The 21,696-nt window shown below is 38.0% G+C and overlaps 1 protein-coding gene and 1 pseudogene across 1 annotated transcript in view; one reads left to right on the top strand and one right to left on the bottom strand.

Annotated features, from left to right (window-relative positions):
• DIAPH1 (diaphanous related formin 1) overlaps nucleotides 1-21,696 on the top strand; it is an 86,072-nt gene that overhangs the window by 38,260 nt on the left and 26,116 nt on the right.
• LOC120581796 (uncharacterized) lies at nucleotides 16,058-16,175 on the bottom strand (annotated as a pseudogene).

Here is a 21,696-nt window from a genome sequence, read left to right as displayed (position 1 = left end):
TTTTTTTTTTTTTTTTTTTTTTTTTTTTTTTTAAGAGTACAGAAGGACCAGTAGCTGTGCTTTTAACTGACAGGGAAGAAAAGTAAGTTTAAGTCGAAACTACTATATACTTAACCTTTGTTTGGAAGGTGAGGAACAGCTTAAGTAATAATACCATTAGCTTACATTTGTATTGTGTTTTACAATTTTTTGTGTTTTAACATAGCATTACTCTATTTGACCTGCAAAGGAGCCAGAGAAGCCTTACGAGATAGGCAGGATGTGTATTATCTCCACTCTGCAAAATATGCAAACTGAATAGTTAGGTTGTCTCCCCAAGGTTATATGACCAGATCCAGGAATCTTGACTTCTGGTCCATTTTTTCATATAAATTCTCATTCCTTTTATCGCATAAACTCCTGTTTTTCTTCTTCACCTTTATATCTTCCCCTTTATTTTAGAAGAGCTGATCTATTTTGCCCTCTTATTTCTGCACTTCCTAATTCTTACGGTTTTTGTGCTCCTTTAATATGCCTTGTGATAATTTTATATCTCTATCTTCTTCTAGCTTTTTTGTTTACTTAAAGGTTTATTATGACCCTAGTGATGAAAATGAAGTACAACTTTGGAGCTTTCCCTCACCCCCTGTGTAGTAAATAAGCATTTTTAAAGACTTTTTTTTCTTTAAGGGACAAGGCTACACTTTGTTCTAATAAGGAGCCTAACAGATAGCTAGGTGCTTTTGGTGGCCCTTAGTTACATGTGTGTATCTAGGAATGTGAGATCACAGTGTTCAGGCCTTTCCTGTTGTCCTAGCGTTTAGAGCACAGTGGCCTTTTCTAAGAGAACTGTCACCTTCCAAACTAAAAGTCCAACTCAGGGAATTACTTACACCCTCTTAAAACGTTGTGATAATGACCACTTCTACTACTCTGGTACATCAGCAAAGACTAGTTGACAATGGCAATCAAAATCAAATGGTTTGCTAATTCTTAAGTTCACGGAATCTATCCCTTTGTTGATCCCTGACGTAAGTCCCTTTCTTGTGGCCAGGCTCTTAATATCACTGCAAATGTACACTGGCAGGTCCCTTTCTTCCCCTTTCTGTCCTCATGCTTCTTTTATCTTTTACATTTGTGTTACCATTGATTGTAGTGTGATTTTTCTATAGTTTAGTTGTTTTCCTTGCCATTATATTCCCACTGCAAATTGGTATACAGTATTTTAAAATATCCAAACAAGACCTTATCTCGTCTTTCATTATTTCCAACAGTGTGCTCAAACTTGTTAATACTCCTTCAGTTCTCAGCTTTGGCCCCAGAAGCTACTTTCTATTCATTGAAGGTTCTAACTTCCTAACAGCTCTGCTTTTTTTTTTTTTCCTTAAATTATTCTTAGAAATCTCTGTATCTTAATCTGAAAAGAATATGAATTTGTCAGTTTAATGGCATTATTGATTTTCATGTAGTTATAATCTTCACTAGTAGATGCTGCTCTTTTGATGAAGGAAATTTCTAACTAGTCTTCATTCTTTAAATATCTTTACTTTCAGTTAGGATTTTCAGATATTAAATTGGCATAATCTTAATTTCCCAGTCTTTTCGTTAGGAAGCACTAGAGAAGGTGTTCTTGAAAATTATTAAATCATGAGCAGTTTTCCAGACATCCTAAGTCTTAATCGATTATTTTCAGAAATTCCTAGAAGAGATTTTTTTCCCCTGTCAGCTATAGTCATAAGTACTTAACTGTTTAGCCAACTCTAATAGTTCTCTGTAATACTCAGATGCAACAAAATCTTCCCGCTTCTCGTCAATCATGCTACATCTATATGTTTTCAGTCATTTCTTCCCAAGGAACAAATACTTCCCCCTTTAAAAAATTATTTCTTCTTAGGATTTTCAGTTTTTTTACTGACTTCAGTGTTATCTGATTTATTTTTTTCTTCTACATTTTCTTGCTTTTTTTCCTTTTGAATTACTCTTTAAATATATGGTGATGCAAGCAGTATTTGAAAGGGCTTGTTTTAAGGTACGTTTCTTGGGGACAAAATAGTTGCTTTGATATTGTATGCATGGGCATCAAGTAGCAGATAGAAGTGTTGTATGCAGACCCAATGCCATGTATAACACCCACTGTGGTTGGGGTCACTAACTTGCCCCTTCTTTTTTGATGTATTTTGGTGATGCTACACCAAGAGAGCCTCCCTATCTTGGTGCTCATGCTGGCATGCTCAGTACAGACTGTTCCCAAGTAGCCCCCTTCTTCACAACATGCTTCCAAAAAGAACACTTTAGTAAAAAAGACTTTGGTCTTCTTAGAGTGTAGGTTTTTATCAGATGAGGAATTTCAGTCTCTAGAAACTTCAGAGGTGAGGACTCAGAGGACCGAGATCTCATCAGCAAGGTTTACTTTGCATCTGGTGCTTTAAACATGTCTGGTATAACATTTCAGAACCTTCCTCCTTACTTTTTTTTTTAAGTTAGTGACCAGTTTCAGTTACCAGTTCTCCCATGCATAATGTTAAATACTCATTACTACTCTACGAATAGTCCACCTTCCAAATGAAAAAGTAGAGACATGGGTTAAAAATTTTCTTAAGGCCATAGAGAAAGTGCCAGAGCCAGGGTTCACCTCCAGACCATGTGACTCCAAAGCCCCTGCTCCAACTCTCTGCTTCCCAGAAGTGTGTGTCCCTGCCTAAGGGCTCCAGAAAGCTTAAATCCAGACAGAAACTGGAAGAAGGGGATACACTGGCTTCTGCAACCACTTCAGTCATTCAGGCACAAATGTCCTTGAATTGGCAGTGACTCTTAGGAGTATAAAAAAGGAACGACATTGGAAGAGGGAAAGTAAATGAAATACCAGATATTTAGGGTTGAAGAAAAGGAGCCATGTTCTGATTACAGTAGATTCAACTGTAGCAAAATTAATTCAGTTGGAGAAATAAGACATGCTTATCTTGTTCTAGTAGAAGTCCTGCTTAGATGACTTTAGCCCAGGAGTTGCCCGTCTTGATGAGGAAGTTATTTGGACACTAGGTTTTCATAATATTGCCTTATTTCCTCTCTCGCTTGCTAAATACAACTCTCTCCTATTTGTTAAACATGGCTCTATCTATCTATCTATCTATCTATATATATATATATATCTATATATCTATAGATATATAGATATTTTTTTTTTTTTACATCTGCCTCCAATAGTCAAAGGTCTCCAGCCACTGCTTCTCTAAGGTTCAAGAAGATGTGTGCCTTTTCCTCTTAAGAGAAGAGCTAAGAGAGAGGAACGGTCCTCAAATTTATACGACAGGTTCTCTTACACATTTTTCTCTCTCAAGGATTACTCTCTTGTTTCTGAACTCTTGACTTCCTATAAATCAGAAATTTACCATCGATTTATTGCTAGCCAAAAGAGTATTTTGAATGCAGATTTGATAGGCGGTATTATGAAAGTCCTAGTTCTTTTTCACTTTCTCACTTTGCTTTTTTTTATCGTGGTCTTTTTGTTGACTCCACTTCTTGAATTCCTTGAGAACATGTTCAGTGTTTATATTTGTTTTCATCTTCTCCGAGGGAGCTTTTTCATCACTGTGGTGGCATCAGATCATTATCTGTATGTACAAGATAACTATTTTTTCTTTCTGCTTTCCTTCTAACTCTTACCCTCTTTTGTTGATGGCACAATCCCATTAAAACTGTTACCTTTTGAAACAGTGTGGTGAGTAACAAGTGCAGTGGTGTTTTTCTTTTTAGGTTTATTTCTCCTTTCCAAAAACCTTTTGGACTCGTAAGATCCACAAGCGAATCCCCCTTAGTAGATGTGCAGTGGACAATATATGTAGCACTAGATCATCTCCCTGTTAAAGTACGAGGGGCATTATGAGAACCGTGAGCATCAGAACAGTTCTCTAAGTGGTTAATGGCAGTCATTTCGAAAGAACTCTGGCTAAAAAGTAAGATCTTGACCAAGATCTGAGAATTTCATGAACAATAACAGTATTCTAGTTAGCATTTGACTGGGCGATTCCAGATCCCAAGGTTTGTGCTCTTGGCCCACAGGTCAGAACTGTTGGCAGCAATGGGTAGGTTTACCTGTCTACTGCTCACCTAGGACCTCTGTGGTTCACGCTTCGGCAGGAGACTGTGGTGGGGAAACAATCCCCTCTCCCAAAAGGGATCCAAGGACCTTTCCTTTCCCTGTGATCCTCTTCTGTCCACTAGGGGGCACTCACACAGTTGAATCTCCATCAGGAAATGTCCTAGTGAATCTTTCTTTGCTATTTCTTCAACTTTAACCTCTAGAAACAAGATTTTGTAAGAGCACAGCATGCCCCACTTTACTCAAGGAGCCTTTTGGTAGAAAGACATCGGTCCCATCAGTTCCTTATTTCTCTCAGGCATATGGAATTAAGACCAGAGGTGCTATGCAAGCAAACACTTATTGGAGTTGTCTTTTATTTACTAACTTCTCTTGGGTTTTGAATACGGTCAGATTGTTAGCACAAAGAAGCTGGGAGGATCCATAGTGTCAGATAATGCTCTCTGTGATTTAAAAACATAAATCTACCTCTATCACTTGGGGTCACAAGGAATCTTACACACCTCTGGGTTGGGCTCTCCCCTTGTCAGTGGTGTAAAAAAGAACCTAAACTACCCCTTTATGTTCCTAACCTTGCCATCACTATTTGCCTCGAATCCACTGGATCTACTATTACACCATTTATCTCGATTTATGTCACTCTCCACAGGAAGCCCAGACTCCCAGGTCATCCTCATCTCCCACACTCGGACCCCCATAAGTTTCTGTGATCTCCTGTTCTGTCTCCTTCTGCCATCTCACCTGAATTCTTGAAACCCTTCCACTGTGCCCCCTGGAATTCACAGTTCGTTAACTAGCAAAATCTCTCATCAGCTTCACCTTGTTGCTCTAACAGAGACCTGGCTCTTCCTCGACACTACTTTCTCTCTTGTCATCTCAATGTGGTGGTGGTTCTGTTCTCTTCCATAAACCTCACCCCAGCGGACCCGGAGATGGTGTAGATGTTCTCTTTGTTCTTCACTGCCACGTGCAGGTCATACCACCTTTCTCTTTTCTAAAAACCCATAATCTTGAATCTCATGACTTCAAATTATATCACCCACTTCCTCTCGTTGTGCTATCATCTACTAACAACCCTAGTTACTCCTCTTCTCTCTCAGCCAGGTTAGCTCCTGGCTCCTGGCCACGCTCTGCAGTATTCCAGTACTGCTTCTGTCTTATTTCTTAGCAGTTTTTATACAAGAGGATCGTGATCCTACGAATTTTCTGACTTTGCAATTCTTTAAATTATCTTTTTCCAGGGACCTCGTCTTCTGTCCTGCCTCACTCATTCTGTCCTCTGGTCCAGCACCAGTAACTGCAGCCTTTCCACAATCTCAGCTTCATACCACCTACATTCTATGTTTTTACCTTGCTCACTCTAGTACCCTGAGCCCAGTAATCCCCCAGCCCCACCGGGACTTCCAGTTTATCTCACCACCTTTCATTGTCCTTAGCCCCCTTGATGACTTCACTCTCCTCAGCTAAAATTCCATCGTTAATCGTTATAATAATCACTTCTTCGTTATTGTTGTTGTTTCCTTTCTTCCATTACCTCTCTCTCTCATTTCAACATAATTGATTGGCAAGACCACACTCCATGTTAATTCCATCTCTCTCTCCACCCTGCACTTGTAGTTGTGCAAATGAACATGGCTGGAGGAAAACTTAAAACTGGCCTTCCTCGACATACTTTTTGCAGTTGGCTTTTAGGACAGCAGGTGCTGTTTCTCCTTCTACCTCCCTGGCTGTTCTTTCTCCTGGCTCTCTTCTGCTCAGTTTGCAACGCTGCTTGGTCCTCGCCTTGCCAAGCAGTCAGATATTTAAAAATGCTAGTCTATTTGATTTTCTACTCTCCTAAATGGTTATTTCACACCTTTTCTGTTCAGAAAGGCCCAACACCTTCTTTATCTTCATTCTCCATTGAAGATGTTTTTCTTTCTCTTCACTGAGAAAATTGAAACAATCAGAAGAGGAGCTTCCGTAGACTTCCACTGTTACTCTTACGCACTTTCTGTGTCTTCCTCTCTGTCACCATGGTCCTGTTTACAGCAAGTTCCTAGATTAAGGCGATATCTTCATTTCAACAAATGTGTAGAATACACTGAAGATATAAAATTTAAAAAAAATCTCTTTTCCCCTCAGTGACTGTGGTTAATCATATCTTTAATAGGCATATGCTATTCTGATAAAGAAATGGATAACATTTTTTTTTCCTTTGGTTCAGGTGAGGGAAAGAGGGAAATTGTCAAATAGAACCTTACTGTAAAATTAAGGGGCAGTGGAATTAAGAGAAAATCACAAATGTCAGAGAATACACATATTTTTAATGTAACCTGTGTGATCCCATATGGTATATACTGTTCCTACATTTAAACATATTTCAGCATCTCTTGATATCACTACATATAGATCTATCGCATTATTTCTAGTAGTTATATTCTGTCAAATGAGTAATTAATACAATTTTATACAACTGATCTCTCACTGAGAATTTGTTACCAGTTTTTTATGTTGTAAGCAGTGCTGCAGGAAACATCATTTTATATTTATCTCTACACTTGTGTTTCTGCACAATTCTTTAAAATAAAATTTCTGGGCTCAAATTGTGAGGTACAGGATTATACCACTTTACACTTCCACAAAAATAAGAAATTATTTATTGTAGTGTCTGATAGAGGGAATGTGGTATCTTGTTTTAATTTGATCACTAATGAGATTGCACCAGAGATTTCCTTCATGCCTTGACTCTTTCCTCATCTGTAAAATGAGAGAGATGAACCTAAAGATATCTTTCAGTTCTAAGTTTCTGGTTCTGTTAATAGAGATTTTTTTCTTCTTTTTCCTTGCATAAAGTGTCTTTGGTGTTGTCCGTCATCTCAAATTCTTTTGGCAGCTTTCTTAAAAGTTCTTGGGTTGTTTTGTTGATTCTGGTCAGAGTTTCAGTCTACTTTTTCAGTGTGCTGGTAGAGATTTCAGGGAGGGTGTCATCAGATAAAGATAAAATTAAACTTTAATTCCCTCTAAACTGGAGGAATTTGATATATCTGCAGTGTGCTCTTTCTCCTTTTCGCCACCAGATGGCACATGGATCTCTTCTATTTTAGATGTGTCATTGTTACGTCTGTTAGTGATGTAATCACGTTAGAGAGAGGCAGCCTCTGTTGTTTTCAAATACAAACTGCTTGGTTTGCTGCCCTCTGCCGGTCAGGAAATTCATTTGGAGGACTTGCTCTTTTACTAAAGGATTTTGTTCTGTCGCAGCTAGTTTTCCTCCCCCCATTTCCTGAATTTATTTAAACAAATCAATTTAGAAGTATCATAGATTTAAACAAAACTTAACATGTAAACATACTGCCATGTTTCTGAAACAGCTGTTAATACCCGATAAGAGTTAATATCCATTAATAAGCCCAGTCTTCAGCAAAGCTAAAACCTTTTTGATTCTTTATAATAGGAGCAATTTAGTGTTCTTTTGGGGGCCCAGAGGCTGGAGAATGTTTTTGTTTTAGTCTGATAGCTTCACGAAAGCATAGCTTTCCTTTCAGAGTGCTTAAATAGAGGATTGTATTTACCAGCTTGGTAGTTCATCATAAATATATTTGTAACCCCATTGTATATATACGTTCATAATCCTATCTCTGTCTCAGTTTCTGCCGAATAGCTACTTCAAGCTCGTAATAGAACTGCCCACTGATTATATACTGATAATTTTCCAGAGATATGATACTAAATTTATTTCCTTCAAGGAATACCCCTGGCTTGCCTTGGATATAATTTGCTGGTACAGAAAGGTTTTTACAGTCAACCCTTTTGTGTCATTTGTTGACTCCTGATTATCCTAAAATAATCTCAGTTTTAGAGCCTCTTTCTAGCTATTCAAACTTTAGTGTGTGCCTGTATTACTATTCTAGACATACGTAGACTGAAATGATACCTTTTAAACCCAAGATATCATCCACCATTACATGCAGATTCTAGATTTGATTTCTGGAAAAAAAAGTCCTTTTAAATGGCATTCTTTGAGACCTAAACCATCTTGTAAGAGATCAGTATTGCCTGAATTTCTGTCATCTTGGTGCAGTCAGTCCCTCTACTTAAATGTCTGTTTCTACCAGTAATTCACAACCTCTAGTGTACGTATGGATTACATGAGGTCTTTGTTAAGGGTCCAGAGAGTCCAAGTTACAAGGACTGTAGAAGCTGAGTAGGTATCGTACAAGTCCTATCTTTGTTTTTATGGAGGTCATACATGATCACATAGGAAACAATTTAACATTTTGGAAGCTCTACTTCAGGGGCACTTTTCTCTACAAAAGTTTTCGGGGTTTTTTTGTTTTTTTTGTTTTTGCTATCTTCCTAGCAAGGTCTTGAAAGGCATCTTAGAAGGATGCTGTGAAGACATTTCCTGGAGTCAGTGAAGTAGCTGGGAACCACAGAGACGGACCAGACCGGAGAGGGTGGGTGCGGCAGATGCTTAGAGGTCTCTCAGGCTTATATGACAGAGATAAGGGGTTGGTGAGAAACCGGAGGAAGACCCGATCGGGAAGAGTATTGCAGTTGTGCAGACGTAACTCTGGTTCAAGTTTGGTTGTTCTCTCCCCAAGGAGACCTGGAGTTGGCAGGGAGCAGAGACACAATTAGGAGGAAGACTGGGATCTCCAGGAAATTCCAGAGCAAAGCTAGGCTTTGGGGTGAGCAGGAGAGTGATCAGTGCTTGTTGGCTCATACTGGAGCCCAGAATTGCTGCCTCAAGGCAAAGGCACTGTTCTGAGGAGCCCTTACACTCTTTGGGAACTGTTGGGTCTGAATTTTTCTGCTGATAGGGGACAAATCTCCCTCCAAACATGAAGTAGTAGACAGACTAGTGTTCAGGGGACACTAGGGGTATCTCTACCACAGAATGATTCCTTTGGGGCTTTTCTTTCCACCTCTCTATTATCTGTTTTTCTGTACAGGCAATATAGGGAGTTCAGGAGTCAAAATGGTATATAAACTCTTTTTCTCACTCTTGTATTCATCCATCCCATCCTTTCCCCCACTCCCTCTAGAATGACCATTTTAGTTTCTAGGTTATCCTTTCAGTGTTTTTTTAAAATACAATTATAAGCAAATACTAATATAGATTCTCAATTTCTTTCCCTTTACCAAAGGGTAACATGCTCTCTATACTGTTCTGTACCTTCTATATATCCTAGAGATTTTTCATATCCAGTACATAGAGATCTTTCTCATTTAAAAAAAAATTCTAAAGTTTCCATAAGCATTCATTACTTTTATAATGAACACCAGGATAAAACAGAAATATAATAATGCAGTAATCTGTCCTTGTTTGAAACAGTGGCTGCAATAAACCATTTGATTTGACTGCATCTTAGCATGCATATGTATCCTTTTCTTGTTGTTTTCCCAGCAAACTCTCTCTTGTCATGACTGAACAGTTAGTTACCTATACGAGCTCTATAAAAACTCATTCTAGAGCCTTTGAGCCATTGTGGTATGGAAAAGAGAAACTTGAAAAGTTCTGCGAAGAGGATTTCCAGACCTCCAGCTAGTTGGCTGGAGCATTATACTCTGGAGTAGGAGCGGAGCATTGTCTCACTAGCATGGGGACACCACTCCATAAAGGGGTATGGTCTTCAGAGGGGTGACTTACTTCATTTTTCTCTTGCTTCCTTCTCAGTTTTTGTTCTGGGAGTAATTGCTGTAGTACTTAGTACCCCATAACTGTCTCATTTCTGACTCTGGTCTGTTACCTTCGGAGCAGTGTGGAAGAATGCTCATAATACAACGTTAGGCCGGAAAAGCAGGAAACAATTACATATAACCTTTACTGCAATGGTTTTACAGAAAAAATGCAGAATTAAAAGATTGGAAGGGTATATTATCAGAACACTAACTTTTTTTAGGATGCTAGATTTTTTTTCCTTCAATTTTTCTATAATGTGGTCATCTTATTTCTATGATGGGAAGGACAAAAAGGTTAAGAAGGAAATTTGCCAGGGTCCAAGATGCTTGAAAACGGGGTTTATAGAAGTACTTGCACCTGACTAATGTCCGCAGAGCAGAGTGCTAGTATTCACTTCTACAAAGTATGTAACAGCATCTTTTACTTCACTCTCCAGAATGATCTTAGCCCGTTGAAAAATCAGATTCTAACTGAAAAAGCTCTTTGTTCTTCTCTCAGCTCCCTTGGGTAAGGGAACCCCTGTCGTACAACATCAGGGCGTTGGTAACCCCATGTATATGAGAGATGATGCAGTCTCTCCTCCCTCCTGATCCTATAGTGATCCCAACTCTGTTCTGAGTCAGTGACTTATTTCTTTTGTATCTATTAGATTAGAAGTTAAGACTCTCCGTGTGTATGTTTATGTATGTGTGTGTGTTTAAATTTCCTCTTGACAAGAAACACTGCTAAAAATCCTAAAAAATTTCCCTTTTCCTATGCTGCTTGCATTTTTATTTTCAGCCACGGGGTGTGCGCAGTTGAGCTATTTTGGCTCAGGTTCCAGATTGTGAGGTCAGAGACTAGGGATTGGAGGAGAACATCAGGTGACTTTCAGTAACAGTGACGATGGTCCTGCCCTGATCTCCACCCCTTCTCCCCCTCCTTCCCCACCCTTTCCTGGCTTCTACCTTAGGAACAAAGAAGGGAAAAAAACAGCAATATGACGAAAACCAGCAGCTGCATCTGCAGACTCAGGCTGGGGGCTGGGTGTTTATTCCATCTGTTCTCTTTGTTATGCTTTTACACTGTTACTTCCCCTCCCAGTACCCTGAATAAAATGGAGGGTATTTCTAGGATCCTTTGTTACAGAAAATAGCTTAGAAATCTGCAATTTTTCAGTATTCGGATGGGTGTGAGTGAGACAGAACAGATTAAAACTGCTTCAAGGACCTAAAAAAAAGATGAAGGTTTTTTTGCCTTCTCATTCTTTCTTATTCGAGAATGCCTATTTAATGTCAGAGACTGTGATAGAGGCTTATCATATATTATTTCTAATTATTAAAACAATACTGCCTAGTAGGTATTGTCTTCATAACTGAGAAATATGACGTACAGGATTAATAAATCTTTTGCTTATTAAGATCTCGTAGCAAGTAAATACCAAGCCAGAATCAGACCCCCAAGTCCTTTGGGCTCAGAATCCAGTATTTGGTGTAAGGGAGGGGCAAGAAGGCAGGCAAGTTCGGAGACAGCTAAGGGGACTGTCATGGCCCTGTTCCAGTGCGCTTTGCTTTTCACTGGTTGCCAGTGTCCTGATTTCTTCAGAAAATAGGTCTCAAGGTAAAAAATGAGATCAAGGAGAGCATACAGATTAAAAGAGAATTTTAAAATATGTCACCCAATTGCAATGTGTAGACCTTATTTAGATCCTGATCCATTTTTTAGAAAAGAAAAGCCTTTATTGCTAGTACCTTATTTTGCTGCCTTTTCTCCTGCCCTCTAGCTTTACAGTTCCCTTAAATAAACCTCTCCTACCGCTTTGCTGACTTGCTTGGGGCAATGTCCCTACCCATCCACGTCTCTGAAGCATCTCTGAAGCAGATCTCTTCCTGAGCACTCCCTTACTGAGTCACCTTCCTGGGTGGACTGGGAAAGTGTCTGTGGGAAACTTAGTGACTATACTGTGAATGATCGGTGCTTTGTGAAGTGTCCAGATTTCTAATACTGCTTTTCTGCCACCCTTTCAGACTCCCATTTGCCCCCTTCTTCCCAACTCTCAGCACTTCATTCTTGTCGCTTTGGAATTCCATCTGGTTTTGTTCCTGCCCCTCAGGTTTATCCATTTCTGCCAGTTCGCTCCATCCCTCCTCAGAGCTTGCACACCCATGACGGTGCAGCTCTGCGGGATTTAGCAGATGGGGATTTGTTTTGGCCGAGAGAACAGTGGTGGGAATCTGGTTACCTCTGGGCAGGAATAACAGCTGTTCTGTTCATTTGGATTGCTGTGTATCTGTTTTTCCCTCTTCTGATGTATATCTAGGAATGGTATACATCAGAAATCCTCCAGTGGGCACTTTCCTATATGAGCACAAGGCAGGACACTCTTGCTCTGACCTCGTCCCAGAATCAGCTTGTGCAAAGCTTCATGACCGTGGCTTACTGTCTGCTGGGTGGACTTCATGATTCCAGAGCGATGTTACCCTCACAGAAGGTTTGTTGTTATTCCCTAGGGGTCTTACTGAATGTTCTCATCTTTCAAATGTGTGGGGGAGTTCTAGGACTCTTCCACAGAGACCCTGTTTCTTTACAGAGAACTATAGTGGCACCAGAGTCCACTTTTTTTTAAAACTTCCTATTTGGATTCTGTGCTCATATGTGTTGTATGCAGTTTTATCACTTTCTGGACATCGTGGTGCCTCATTTAAATAGCAGAACCATTGGTGACTTGGTCCCATAGAATTGTCAACATTTCTTGTTTTTCCACCTTTCTCCTGTGTTCTCCTTTAGTCATAAGGTACTTGGCTTACTCAAAGAAGGTGTAGCATAAGATTATGGAGGGTGTTCCCTGCCGAATAGGGACAAATGCTGCAGGCTTCATCTTGGGCAGGGCAGGTAGTGTGTGGCCCTGAGTAAGCCCTGAGTGAGAATTAAAGTTAGGTGGAGTTGCTTTGTGGCTCAGCCTGACTCCTTCAGCCCTGGAGATGTGACCGAATTTAGATACCAAAGGCCTTTTTCCTACCCTGGTTACTCACTCCCACCTGTAATTCTTAAGAATTTAGTTTCCAGGATGTCAGGCAACTCCCCATGCCTCCATTTCCTGTTTGTGCTCTTCATTGAGAGAAGCCTGCTACAGGAATTCCTGGGGAAGTGATAGCTGTAGCTGTGGGACTCCACTGTTAGGTCATTGCGGAAGTGGGACTGAAAAGGGTCTGCCCTCCATGCTGTGGGCCCTTAGAAACTATTGCTAATCATAACCAAGCAATAACCGGGACTCAGGCTGCTGACTTTATAGAGACTGAAAATTATTTTTCCTTCTCACACCTCAATTTCTATTCTCTGATTTTAGAATTCAACGAAAGTATCAAGAGTCATGACAAAATTAGCTTGGACTCTGTAGGATTGATTCTTTTGACATATTCAAAAACAGTGAAGAAAGAAAAATAAGGTCCCTCTGTTGGACAGCAGGGGGTGCCCTTTCCCTTCTCTTTATTGTCTGGCACTCCCTACTGCATTCAGCCATTTTAGACAGATTGTTTTTGCTCCCAGTAACTCCATTTTGTGTTTGTGACGCAGGAAAAAAAGAGTGCAGCAAGGGAGGAGCCTGACTGGAGGGAGGGGGTGAGACAGACTGACTCCTGTACTCAGCATTGGTGCACCAGAAATTTACCTTGCTGCAGGCTGCCTGCATCCTGAGCAATGGATGCAGCAAGGCCTTGCCAGTGGAGCAGAGAGCAAGGTGGTGTCTGGCTACCGGACACCTACTGACAGTGACGGGGTACTGGCTTTTGAGACAGCAGGCAGGGCATCCCCTGTTCCTCATCGAGTTTAGGTGGTTTTCATTACAGAGATGTGTCGGGTGGTATTCTCAATTATAGGCTCAGCTAAGAAGAAAAGGCATTTTTCTTTCACTCAGTTGTCTGAGAAGAGCTAGATGCCTAATGACTCTGGGAGACAATCTAACTTTTAAAAGAAAAGCTTTTATTTTTGAAAATGTAAAGACACATTATACAATATATTAGGTACATATACGTGCATATATACCTGAAGAGAATATGCATATGTATCCATCACCCAGTTTAAAAAATTAACTCACGGCCAGTCTTGTTCATCTTCCTGCCACCCCGGTTATTTTAAAGTATGTCATAGTCAGTCATATCATTTAATCCTTAAGTAGTTCAGAACGTGTATCGAGAAATAAGGACTTTTTAAAAATAGAATTATATCACCATTGTCATATCTGAAAAAATCTTTAATGTCATTAGATATCCAGTTAGTGTTTTAAATTTCTCAGATTATAGTAGTGTTTTTTTAAATAGTTCATTCATCTGAGTCAGAGCCAGGTAAAATCTATACATTGCAATTTGTTGACGTGTCTATATTTCCCTTTCCAGCTTGTGTTGTCTCTCATTTTTTTTTATCTTGCAATTTATTTATAGACTTAATTTCTTAAGGAAATAGAGAGGCTCTCTTACGTTAGGACTTAGAAGGTACAGAGTCAGACTTCTCTTCTTTACGGATCTGAACCTCTCTTCTTTACGTACCCCATCTTTGGATTCCGTGAGGTGTAGGGAGAGGATGTGAAGGTGGCCATGCTCTGCAACCTCCAGAAGGAGAAAGGGCTGGAGTCTCTTATAGGAGAGTGGCTTGTTTCTCCTGACATGATGGCCTGTTCCCTGAAGTCTTTAGATAAAGTTTGCAGACTTCTCTCAACAAAGAACATGGTCGAAGTGGACCATGCTCTTTCCTAGGAATTATAGGGAGCTTCAAAGCCTTGGGACAGCGGATTTACCTGCTGTGTAATGGCTGCATCCGTAGGATGATTCAGAGCCTGTTTTATCTCCCAACCACTTTATTTTTACTTCAATGGTAGCCTTTCTCTCTGATCAGATTAATGAGTTAGCAGCAGTTCATAGGCTATTGTACAGAAAGAAAAAATATAATGTTGGGGGTGGGCACACTTAAAACTTTTTCATTGCTTTAGCATTGTAACATCCCACTCTTCCTCATGACCTTTTTAGAGATTGCCCCTGAGACTGACTTTGATGCAGATGGTGAGATGAAAGCTCTTGCTTAGTGCTCATTCTCCCCCTTCCGAAATGGGTCAGTGACTCTGACTTTCAGCAGCTGTAGCAGGCAGCCTGTTCCCTTGCTCCTGGGAGGGCACAGGTTACGGAAGGGAAGTTGCAGAGTCTGACTTCTTGGCAAGACGGGCAGGGCAGTCGTAAAGTCTGGTCCTCGGAGACTAGGTTGGCTATGTGCCAGATTGGAAGCTGTAGTTCCCATTAGCAGAAGTGCTTAGAATCTGCCGAAGAGGTCAGGGTTGTAGCAGTCGGGAGCATGGACCCTGGCACTGACGTGCCTTTTTATCAGAGTCAGCTGACTGATAAGGGTCTCTTTTTTGCTATTGTCAGCAGAGAGTCACAGTCATTTACAAATAAGATTCTCCTTCTCCCCTCTGTGCTAAGGTGCTGTCTGTATCCATTTCTGTATCTTTGCTCTGGCAAAAGTGGGTTTAGAGCCCAAGTATTGATAGGGTCATATGTTAAGTGCTATAATAACTGTATGCTGAATTAATTTACCATTTTTATAACAAGTCTGGGATGGCTGCTAATGGGAATATCCTATGGGCTCTTCATCTGACTGTTTATCTACTGCTGATTGTCAGTGATGCTCCTCCCTTCCCCAACCCAGTTTCAAAGCAGAACCAGAGCCAGCTGTCTAAGGACATGAAAATATCATAGGTGGTATTCAGATCCATGCCTGCCTTCCCTTTCTCCCAGTTCCCTGGTGGGTGACAGCTTTAAAAATGTACACATAATTATGTCATCTCACTGCATTAATAAGTCAAACTATTTAACACCCAGATCAAGAAAAGGAACATTACTAGGAACTAGAAACTCCTTATACCCACTTCTAGTTATAACCAGTCACTTACTCCTCCCTCCTCTGACCTAGACTAACACTTTCCTGGCTTTTAACACCGTAGTTTTCTTTCACCTGACTCCTGTTAACCACAACATATTTATTTGTTTGCTCACTCCTATAGTATACATTAGTACCGTGAGAATTGCTAACTCATACCACTCTGAAACACAAATATACTATTAGAGTTTAATATTTGTTTATACCAGACTTGTTTGATTGTTTTTTATTTATTAGGTAATTTTCAAATACATCTCTTTCTGTCTCCAGCCCTACTATAACTGTAGGCTGTGACTTCCTCTCTCACCTGGAATACTAAACCCTTTTTCTTTTCAAGTTTTTTTATAAGTCTCAGTGACAGTCATTCTCTATTGTGTAGTAATACTTTATTTTATTTATTTATTTTTTTACACCTACAGCACCTGGTATTTCTAGATGGTCTCCCATCCAAGTACTAACCAGGCCCGACCCTGCTTAGCTTCCGAGATCAGACGAGATTGGGCGTGTTCGGGGTAGCATGCCATAGACTAGTAATACTTTAAACACTATGCTTTGCCTCTTTCTCTTGATTTACAAATTGAAGATTTTATCTGTTGCCTTCCTGCTAGGAAAGTAAGGATGTTGATACTTATATTGCTACCCTTCCCTTTCCCTTCTTCCAAATTATCATTATCTAATTTTTAGGTCTTTTAATGTTTAAAATTTTTATTGTTAAATATAATAACAATACAAAAAGGTAATAAAACAGATGTACAACTTAGTGAATTATTATGAGGTGAATACCCTTGTAAACGCCACATGTCGTGAGATTGAAACTTTCCAGGAGGCCCCTAGAAACCCCCTGTGCCCCTTCTCTGACTGGTTTGGCAGTCACTTATTTTTTTTGTTTTGTCACCCAAGTTTGTATTCCTGAACACTATAGTTTAGTTTTGCCTATCTTTTTAAATGTCATCTTTGTCTCTCAATCGTCCCCTTTCTCTTTCTTTTCCTTGAAATTCATTTGTTGCAAAAACTGTATCATTTGTCCTGTGGAGTTTCCCGTAACATCGATTTTGTGATTATATTCCCATAGTGTAGTTTCTGTCTCTTGTATTTACTGTAAATTGGTAATTGGATCTAGAGGCTAAATCAGAATGAGGCTCTTTTCACCAAGACTTCATAATGGGTATTAAGTTTCTCTTTGGAAAGCACATAATGTCTGCTTGTCCCTTCTGTGATATTAGCAGCTATTGATTTTCAGTGCATAGATCTATTAGTTTATTAGAGTTGCAAAAATGGTGATATTACAAACAAAAGGGATTCTTTATACATTCTAGATATTAATCCTTTGTCACTTGTGTGTATCACAAATATCTCTGACTCTATGGTTTGTCTCTTCATTTTTTTTTTTATAGTGTATTGATGAACAGAAGTTCTTTATGTAAAGTGCTTAGATCTATCAGTCTTTTCTTTTATAGTTAATGCATATTGTGTCTTGTTTAAGAATTTTTTAGTTACCAAGATAATTAATCCTATAGTTTTACCTTTCACATTAAGGTTTTTAATTGACCTATAACTGATTTATTTGCATATGGATACAATTTCTTTTTTTCATACAGATATTTAGTTCCAGTTCCATTTATTGATAAGTCTGTCCTTTTCCCAGTCATCCGACATGCCCAGTCTGTTATAGCAAGTGCCTTTATTCATGGATCTGTTGTCTGGATTGTACGCTCTTCTGTTGGTCATTTTGTCTATCCTGATGTCAGTACCACATGATCTTGATCATTACAGTTTTATATGTATTGATATCTCCTGTTTTGCTGCTTTTTCATCAGTGACCTAGCTCTTCTTGGCCTTTGTATTTCCATGTAAATTTTAGAATCAGCTTGTCAACTTAAACATGAAACCTGTTGAAATTTTTATTCTACTGACTCTATAAATCAATCTGGAAAGAACTTGAGTCTTTTAATTTGTGAATCATTAAATTTATATTCACTTATCATTTTTGTTTTTCAGTAAAGCTATATTATTTCCCCATAGGGAAGAGTTTTGCACAACTTTTATTAAATTGATTCCTAGATACTTCATATTTTTATATATTTCATTTTTTGTTTGCTCATAACTTACAAATTGTTTCAGATTGTTTATACTTACCATCATTGTCTTCAACTAAGAATGTTATTTCTTCCTTTCTAATCCTTAGAGTTTTTGTTTCTTGTTCTTGCCTTATTGTACTGGCCATGACATCCAGCCAATGTTGTTCAGTGAAGTGGTGATAATGGATATTCTTTTCTTGCTCCTTATCTCAAAGGGAAAGTTTTTGACATTTTACCATTAAGCATGGTTTTCACCTTCAGCTTTTGGTAGATACCCTTTGTCTCATTAAGAAAGTTCTCTTCTGTTTCTAGTTTGTTAAGACTATTTATCATGAGTGGATATTGAATTTGATCAGATGCTCTTTTGTACTGTTAAAATTATATAATTTTTCTCTTTTAATCTGTAATTGCGGTGAATCATACTAATTGGCTTCTGTTACACTAATCTTTCCTTGCTAAAATAAGTCTAACTTGGGCATGATCTATTTTTATTTTATATTGCTTAATTCAGTGTGCTAGTATTTTGTTTAGGAATTTCATGCCTATGTTTTATGAGTGAAAATATGATTTTTTGGATACTGTTCTTTCACATTTTGCTATTAAGATTATGCCAGTCTCTTAATATGAGTTGAAGAATATTTCCTTTTTTTATACAATGGAAGAATTTTTCCATATGATTATGGGAATCATTTATTCCTTGAATGTTTAAAATAATTGGCTGGCAAAGTCATCTGGGTTTCTTAAGAAACTTTTAACTACCAATTTCATATCTTTCATGATTATAGGGACTGTTCAGGTTTTTTTCTTGAGTCAGTTTTGGTAAGTTATATCATTTGCTAGAAATTTGTCTATTTTATCTAAATTCTCTCATGTATTTTATATGAAAGTATTCATTTTCATGCCTGAGGAACTGTTATTCTGTCTATTGCAATGAGTTTTCAGGATTTTAAAAATATCTTATTGCCTTTTGGTCACTGCTCTTGTGAGTTCAATCTGTAGAAATTCGTAGAATTTTCCTTTACGGCTCCAAACATTGTTAAATATTGTGACTGTTCTGTGTGCGTTTGAATAGCATTTATGTGTTCTTCAGTTGAGTTAAGTGTTCTGTATATGTCCGTTAGTTTGTTAATAGTGTTGTTTAAATTTTTTCTATCCTTTTTGTTTGATTGTTTTATCAGTTACTAAGATAAATGGTTAAAACATCCTACTTTGTAGATTTAGCATTGTAATTCTGCTTTTGCTTTATTTTTCTCTTTTAATTTTTTATATCAACATAGTTTCAGACTTATGGAAAACTTGCTAAGAGTTGTACAAAATATTTCCTGCACATACATACTTCACCGCATTCCTGAGATGTTAGCATTTTATCGCATTTGCCTATTCTCTAAGTGTCTGTATGTGTATACACACGTGTGCATGTGTGTGTGTGTCATTCTTTCTCTGAACCATTTGTGGGTAAATTACAGACCTGATGCCCCCTTATCTTTCGGTGTGCGTTTCCTAATGACAGGTCCATAACCAAAGTATCAAAATTAGGAAATTAACATTAATATAATACTATTATTTAATTTGACTTTCTTTAGATTTTGCCCATTGTCACATTGATGTTCTTTACAGAAATAATGCTAGATCACGCATCTCATAGAGTTGTCCTTTAGTCTTCTTTAATTGGGAGTGATTCCTGTTACAGTCACCTGCAAAGGCAGATGGACTGCTACTTAGAATTTGGTTTGGATGTCAAGATTGATGACACCCCACACAAACACACCAGGAGAGTATGAGAAAGTTCATTAACTTACATAATTGGGGTCTCTGGGAAGAGCAGGTTTGAAATGGCTTGAGAAGGCAAGGAAAGGAGACTGGCCTGGGTTTTTATTGTGGTTGAGGGGTGGGACAGGGTCAGAATTCCTGCACAAGTTCCTTGCATTTTGAATCTCCTTCCGGCATCAAAGGAGGAGCACTGAGGCTTTCTATGAGTTTGCCCAGATGTGGGGGACAACGGGAAAAGGGAGAGATGAGGCTTAACAGCTTTCAACAGTGAAACATCAAAAAAATGAAGTCAGACTCCTTATTATAGTTCCTTGGTCTTTATCTTTCATGACCTTGAAGTTTTTGAAGAGTACAGACCACTTAGTTTGTAGAATACTCCTCAGTTTGGATTCATCTAATGTGTTCTCATGATTAGGTTCAGATTATATATTTTTGGTGCTTTATATATCTTAACATACAAATATATGTTATTAGATACATACAAATCAAAATTCTTGCATTTTCATTATGAACTAAAACTTTTATCATCATACTGTGTCCATTTGTCTTTTGTAGTGCTTTTTGTTGCCTGGAAGACTGTTTTTCCGCTGTTAATATAACTTCATCAACTTTTAGTAGAACTTGCCTGGTATAACTTTATAGTTTTCGTCCTTTTTCTATCCTTATTGTAGATGTTTCTCTTATAAAAACAACATATACTTAGACTCTTTTATTTTTAATCCAGTTGACAACACTGGTCTTACCTGAAGCATATATATAGTCTGTTTACATTTGATACAATTACTGAAATATTTGGGTTTGAAGTGACTATCTTATTTTGTGTTGTATCTAATATGTTCTATGTAATATGCTGATTTCATACCATCGAAAATGTTTTCTGATTTCTTTTGTGATTTCTTACCTGACTCGAGAGTATTTAGATATTTACTCAATATCCAAATGGTTGAGAATTGTTCAGTTATCTTTTTACTGAGTTTCAGCTTAATACTACTGTGGTCAGAGAACACACTTTGAATTATTTCTGTCCTTCAAAATTTGTTGAGGCTTGCTTTTACTCATCATGTGGTGAATTTTGGTAAATGTGCTGTGTGCATGTGAAATAAAGGTGTAATTTGTCATTGTTGGGTACATTGTTCTATATCAATTAGTTCCAGTTCGTTAGATGTGTTCAGATTTTCTATATCCTTTCCAAGGTTTTGTCGCTTGTTTTATTAGTTATTGTACAAAAGTTTTGATTCTAACATTATGGTTATAGATTTACTCTTTTCTTTAGTTCTATTAATTTATACTCTGCATATTTTGAAACTAAATTGTTGCATGTATTTAAATTTAGAATTATTATTTCTTCTTTGTGGTTTGACTCTTTATCATTATAAAATATGTCTTTTCAAGGCAGTGGTATTATTAGAGATGAAATCGTTGTTATTAGTGTAGCTAGACCAGCTTTTTTTTGGTTAGTGTATCTCCTTCCACTATTTTACCCTTAACATTTCTGTATCTTTATTTAAGGTGTATCTCTTGTAAGCCGTACTTATATAGTTAGTGTGTGTTTCATAAATTCAGTCTGATGATCTTAGTCTTTTCACTGCGGAGTATTTAATCTGTTTGAGTTGATGTATACCACAGTACTATTTTTTTCTGCTTGATTTTTCCAATTTACATTCTTTTTTTTGTTCTTGCCTTATTATGGATTCATTTAAAACTCACTTATTATTTCACGTTTCTCCAATTTTTAGTTACGCATTTTTTACTATCCTTTAGGGGGTCCCATGGAAATTACAGCAGGTATGCTTGACTTACTATAATCTAATACACATTATAACTTTTACTACCTTCCAGAAAATGCTATAACTTAACATTTTAACTCTATTTAGTAGACACCCTGTTTTTTAGTTACTGGTGTCATGCATTTTAGTTCTCCATATGTTTTAAACCCCACAAACATTTTTGCTATTATTTTGTGATATCAATATTTCCTTAAAACACCTTTCTAGTGTTTTTCCTTCTTACCTACATTTCTGTATCTCCTTTTGGTATATATTTTTTTCTGCCTGAATAAGTACTCTCTTTAGTATTTATTTTAGTTCAGGTCTGCTGGTAATGAACTCTCCGTTTTTGTCTGGACATATCTTTTTCACCTATAATTTTGAAGGATATTTTTTGTTTTGCCCCTGTTTAAAAAAAACAATTCCAGTGTCAGT

This window comes from Pteropus medius, unplaced genomic scaffold (assembly GCF_902729225.1).
Source record: "Pteropus medius unplaced genomic scaffold, Ma_sr-lr_union100, whole genome shotgun sequence".
Classification (NCBI taxonomy): domain Eukaryota; kingdom Metazoa; phylum Chordata; class Mammalia; order Chiroptera; family Pteropodidae; genus Pteropus; species Pteropus medius.
Note: the sequence above shows the minus strand (reverse complement) of the source record. Positions and strands in the feature narration are given on the sequence as shown.